This window comes from Canis aureus, chromosome 38 (assembly GCF_053574225.1).
Source record: "Canis aureus isolate CA01 chromosome 38, VMU_Caureus_v.1.0, whole genome shotgun sequence".
NCBI classification, from domain to species: domain Eukaryota; kingdom Metazoa; phylum Chordata; class Mammalia; order Carnivora; family Canidae; genus Canis; species Canis aureus.
In genome coordinates this window covers 2,006,171-2,012,170 of record NC_135648.1, presented here as the reverse complement: position 1 = coordinate 2,012,170, position 6,000 = coordinate 2,006,171, and the positions used below count along the sequence as shown (strand labels likewise).

The 6,000-nt window shown below is 53.4% G+C and overlaps 1 protein-coding gene across 5 annotated transcripts in view; it reads left to right on the top strand.

The window, feature by feature from the left end:
* Nucleotides 1–799: 799 nt before the first annotated feature.
* The window catches only part of DCAF8 (DDB1 and CUL4 associated factor 8), a 42,068-nt gene continuing 36,867 nt past the window's right edge, over nt 800–6,000 (top strand). The window contains exons 1-2 of one of the 5 annotated variants that reach the window (XM_077887217.1): nt 800–818; nt 1,512–1,585. The gene's annotated coding sequence lies outside the window, so the exon portion shown is untranslated. The other 4 variants (XM_077887216.1, XM_077887219.1, XM_077887215.1 and 1 more) reach the window with 4 other exon arrangements.

Below are 6,000 nucleotides of genomic sequence, written 5' to 3'. Positions count from 1 at the left end.
AGCAGAGCACGTCACCAGACCCGTTCTGCAGGGCCAGGGCACGACCCCCACCTCCCCACCTGCAGGGCCTGGAGCAACAGCCTCAGGAATAGCTCGCCTGCACCTTAAGCTTCCGAAATCCTTCTTTTAATTTGAAAACGGGTAAATGGAAACTCGGGGGCGGGGAGGGAGCGGCCTCGAGGGCGTAGAAACCACCGAAGAGGGATCCCTGGGGGGCGCAGCGGTCTGGCGCCTGCCTTTGGCCCAGGGCCTGATCCTGGAGACCCGGGATCGAATCCCACATGGGGCTCCCGGTGCATGGAGCCTGCTTCTCCCTCTGCCTGTGTCTTTGCGCCTCTCTCTCTGTGACTATCATAAATAAATAAAAATTAAAAAAAAAAAAAAAAAAACCACCGAAGAAAACAAGGTCCTCGAAGGAAGCGGGGTCTGCGGAGGAGACTCGGCGGCGGCGCCCGTTCCCCGTGCTGGAAGGCAGGGCGGACGCGGAGGCTGCCCCGGAGCCGCCCGCCGCCCCCGCCCCCACCCCCGCCGCGCCGCGACCCGGGGCAGCCCCGACCCGCGCGGGTTCCGGCGGCGCCTGGGGGCCGGGTCAGGCTCAGGCTCAGGCTCGCCTCCCGTTGTGCGCACGCGCCGCCCGCCCGCCGCTGGGCCCCGCCCCGCCCCGCCCCTCGGCGTCCTGGGAGCCGCGAGCTCGCGCGACCGCTCTTCCCCAGCCCCCCCGCCCCCGTCGCAAACGGGGCCGGAAAGCGCGGCGGCGCAGGCGCAGGCGCCCAGAGCGGAGGCGGCGGCGGCGGCGGCGGCGGCGGCCGCTGGCCAGTGTAAGATGGCGGCGGCGCTGGCGGCGGCAGCGGACGGGGCGGCCGGGCCTGGGACCGTCGGAGCAGCCGCTGGCGGAAGGATGACCCGAGGCGGGGAGCGGGCCGCCGAGCCCCGCCGGCTCCCGTGCTTGTAACCGCCCCGCGGACACCCCCCCCCGACCGACCCGGTCCGTGTCTCGTTCCGGCTTGGCCCGACCCCGAGCCCCCGGCGCGCCCCGCGTCGGCGTAGGTCGGGCCCCGGCCCCGGCCCCGGCCCCGCGGCTCAGGCGAGGCCCCGGCGCCAGCCCCGCGGGGAGGCCCGGCCGCGCTTGCCCGGCTCGGCGCGGGGCTGCCCCCGAGGCCGGCGCGGCGTCCGCGCGGGGGGCGTGCGAGCCCGGGGTGGCCGCCGGCGTGCGCGTGCGACCGGGGCGCCCTGCGGGTCCGAGCCGGGGCCGCCGCGCCCCTCCCCCACCGCGCCGGGCCCAGCCCTGGCCCGCGAGGCCGCGCGCGTCCCCTCGGAGGGCCGGCCCGGCGTGACCCCGCGCGCCCCCGCGCCCCCGGGGCTCCCCGGCCGCGCGTGCCCCGGTCCCCCCGGCGGCTCGTGCGCGTCGCCCCCCGCCCTGCGCGCGCTTTATCTCCGCGCGGCCGCGGGGCCCCGGCCCAGGTTCCTCCCGGACGCAGGCCTCCGCCGTGTAAACTTTTGACTTTTCTCAGCCCTTCAGTGACCCGACAGACGCGTTATCTCAGGACCCAGCCTGGCCCGCCCGCAGGGATAGGAGGAGGAGGAGGTGAGTAGGAGCTGAAGCATGCGCATCCCCGGGCCACGGCGGGCCCCACCCCGGTGTCCGGACGCCGGGCCCCGGGGCCGGGGTCTGGGGCGGGCCGGGTCGCAGCGCGGGCCCCAGCTCCCGCCCCAGCTCCCCGGGAGTCACTCTGGCCAGTTGCACGGGCCCGCGGGCGCCCCGACTCCCCGTCCCGCAACTGTTGCTGCGTATCTTCCAGCGACTCCGGCTAAGCCTGGAAGCGAATGCGCCCCCCCCCGTCTCCCACTCCCTCCCTCCCTCTTCCTTTATGCCTCTGCCTCGTGCGTCGCCTCCGTGTGGATCGTGTTTCCTGCACTGTTAGAGGCTGGGAATTAACTTTGCCGGAGTTCCTGCGGCCGCGGCCTCTCGTCGAACCGGGTGTCCTCCCTCCTCAGGGCCCTGGGCCGCGCTAGTTATTTCTATTTAGAGGAGAATCTCGAGCTGCTTGTCACTAAAGCCGGGCAGGGACGCTGCCGTCAGCTGGTGCCCGAGTTCAGTCCACCCCGCGGAGTTACAGCTTGGCAGGAGACCGTAGCAAATAGGGTCAAAAAAAAAAAAAATCTATCTATATGTATATATATAATGGTAACACCAGCCGCTCCTTTGGAGCTGCTCTGAAGAGTTCTCGGTCATCCTGTGCGTTCAGCAGCAGCAGCAGCAGCAGCAGCACGGGCCGGGGCCAAACAGGGAGTCCGAACATACTGGTAGACAGGATTTTTTAACACTCCTAGGTTGTTTCTTTTTTCTTAGGTGTAGTGCTGTGGTTAAAGTCTGTGGGTTGTGACAGAGGAGCTGGGTGGCTCTGGGAGGTTGGGCCTGGCTGACTCTTAATTCCTTTACAGTTTGTACTTGGTGAGGGTTGTTTTGTTCTACGTGTTGTCCTGATTAGAAAACGAACTGGAGTAAGACTATATTATTGGTGGTCTGTATGTGTATCCGTGAGCTCTAAGGAGATAATACAGCCTTTGGACCTGGACAGACCCAAGTTTAAATACTGTGCTAAGATTTATTGGCCGTGTGACCTTGGGCAAGCTACTTAAACTTCTCTGACTCTTAATTTCCATATCCCTAAACGTGGGATAATGCCACTAACGTCCTGGGCTCATTGTTAGTATTGTATGGGGGAACTTACATGAAGCTCTTAGGTTATGCCTAACGTATGATAGACACTAAAGAAGAGTGTTCTCTGTCTCCCTTACATGTCGTTGCCATGGCTTTGAGGAAGGTCTGTGTTAGTTTACACTTCTTTGGATTCAGCTTTTTAACATGTTTTCCTTTTTTTTTTCCCCCCTCCCCACTTTAAGTCATTTCTAATTGGTCAGCTTAGAGTTATACTTTGTGGATACACCCCTGGAGTTATCTTTTGAGCGTGATTGAGGTCCGTGTGGTGGGGTTCAAGACCAGAGGACAGTGGAAATACTAGATGTTAGTCTGTGTGTGTCTCCAGATGCATTTTTATTTTTTTTATTTTTTAAAGATTTTATCTATTCGTGATAGAGAAAGAGAGGCAGAGACACAGGAGGAGGGAGAAGCAGGCTCCATGCAGGGAGCCCAACACAGGACTTAATCCCGGGACTCCAGGATCGTGCTCTGGGCCAAAGGCAGGCGCTAAACCACTGAGCCACCCAGGGATCCCCCTTCAGATGCATTTTTAGACTAAACATCAGCACATCTCCATAGTCGATTGCTTCTTTCCTCTTGGTCTGTTAGCACACCTGATGAGCGTTGACACAAGGATTATAATTCTTTCCCTTGCTGCTTTGGTGGTGGTCACGGTCTCTGCTCCAGCTACCTGTTAGGCCTTTTCCTTTCGGCCTTGAATAGAATACATTTTTTTTTTTCCCAGGCTGTTGGGCACTTCAGTGATCCTCATCAATAGATTATCAGAGAACTAGATCATGAAAAGGTCTCCTTGTTCTTGGAAGTGAGTCTGGGGCTAGGGAGCAAGGAATGCAGAGCGTATTATTTCATCTCCCCAGCTGGACCATCTTAACAATACGATGGCATAGATGCAGGTTTTTAACTTTCTCTGTTGGCTATTCTTCTACATCTTTTGGGGGGAGGTAAGGGCACATTTAAACTAAAAGTGTTGATAATATTGCAGTGAAGTCAACTGTATTCATTCAGGCCAGTGGTCCAGTTAGAGTTGATCACCTTCCATTACCACCATCCAGGGTCTGAATTCTCCCAATTGAAAAGTAGACTTTTGGATGGAGGGTTTTGCAGTGGGCTGAAACTGCATTTTTATTATTTGTTTTTATGAGATCTGGAGATCTGTGTTGGGTAAGGGGTGGAGTTGGGAGGAGAGAAGGACGTATGTTGAAAGAGGCATAACTTTGTTCCTTATTACTCTCTGTGCCGGGTAAGAATCCCTCCTCCCCCAGGCGTTTCACAGTCTGAGCTCCGGGTGCTATCTTTGTGTATAGTGAACCCCAGTGTTCTTGGTCTGTGGACCCCAACTGCAAAATTCTTAACCTTTCTGAACGTTATTTTGTATTTCAGGGCATTGCATAAGAATTGTCACATCTTATTAGGAAGTATTAGGAAGTGTCTTATTAGGAAGTATTTCCTAGTAGGGCTGAAGTGGGAGGCGAGGTTTGCTTATGAACTTTATTCTCACCACCAACCTGACAGGGCATTTTATACGGCAGTCTGTGGAATGTGTAGGAACCCAGTACCAGTGCTGTGATCTTTAGTGTTGACTAGGATCAACCTAAGACAGAAGCTTGTCTTCAGAGAGCGCTAAAAGAAAGCAGCCTTTTTGTTGCCAGTTTAAAACAATACTGACATTTCAAGAGCAAAAGGACTCTAGGAGAAGACGTTCTGCAGAAGCGCGCCCTGTTGTGGAAGTCTGAGGCCTTCAGGCTTTCACGCTCACAGTCCCTTGTTCTAGCAGGTGAGTTGCAGGCTTTTAAAATCGTGAAGTGACTAATTAAACTTTGTTTTCAGGAGATAGGTTTGTTTCTGGATTGTTTCTACCGTAGAAAAGTTATTCTAAACATGTCTAGGAATGGTCTAGATTATAAAAGACAGTTATCCAAACAGAGTTTTTCATTGCATAACATTGGCCTTGAAGTTTTTAAGATTGAATTAGCTTTTTCCTTTTTTAAAAAAAGCAAATTATCAGTAAGCCAAGATAATCTCCTTACCCTCACCCAGTCTGGAACCCTGGCCACTAACTGAAAGAATTGAATCAGCAACAGACGTGGAGGTGGTGACGTGTATCTTGATGTCAGAGCCAGATGCCAGTGATTTTAGTTTAGCTTTACAGTAACACTGAAAACTTTTCATCCTAATGTTTTTGTGAACGTGATAGAGAAACTTTGTCATTGTTACGATCGTCAGAAATTCTTGTTTACTTGATTCAGTTGTTTTCTTGGTGAAGAAAGTCCTTGAAAGGTCTTTGAAAGTTAGTGTGTAATGAATTTTGTGAATCGGTCACACTCCTTTACAGCAGTAGGCTTTTATCTCTGTCTCCATAGGATACAGTTTTCTGGGCCAGAAGCCCACTTTCTCAAGTACTGCCTCAACTTCTGGAATGTGTATGCTAAAGATAAATTAATGACCTGAGTCTGCTCTGAGTTTGCAGATAGGGCTTGGGGAGTTATTAATATGACAAAGATGGCATCTTATTAATGAAATGTAGTGTGTCTAATGGATTGGGTTATTGCAAGCATTGTTGGTATCACATCTGAGAGGTTAGGTATTTGCCCCTGTCCTCTGGTGGTACTGTTGAAGTTCTGACGTGAGGCATTCATGCTTGCCTCTCATGTCCTTTTGTTGTTGTTCTTGGTTTTTCTTATTAGCCATCTGGAAATCTGTAGACTTTACCTCGTGGTAGCCAGGAGGCTGTTTGTCTGGTGTACTTTAAGCCTCGCCACGTGATCTGACCTGTTTCTAACCTTATTTAGGACCCTGGCGTAAGGCTCTCTCCTCTCACCTAGTGCAGGTAGGAGAGCACTTCTTGATGTTTTTAGCTTTTCTGTTTTTATTGTTTTGTTGTCAGTTGTGTCTTTGGAGTATCACTCTTCCGTGTCCTTTCCCGTGATTAAAGAAAAATTTGAAGTGTGAGTGGTAAAAACTGGTAACGGGAGCTGGATTCTGATGTAAATGTAAATCATTTCATTGTGGAAATGCAGTGGAGTTTCATTAGAAATGACTTTTCCTTAGAATCATTTAAATCTAGGTAAATGGGCTTAAATGTTGTCATAAAAAGTTCCTTAGCTGTATGGCTGCAGACAGCACTTAAGAGTTAGAGTGCATTCCTAACATACTCTGAAATACTGTTGTTAGAATTAAAGCCAATAAACTATAAACACGGGACATGTGGTATTACCAACAGGGAGAGAAGGCATTCATCCAAAGGGGGAATGAAGCTCCTTGTGCATAGTATAGCCTCT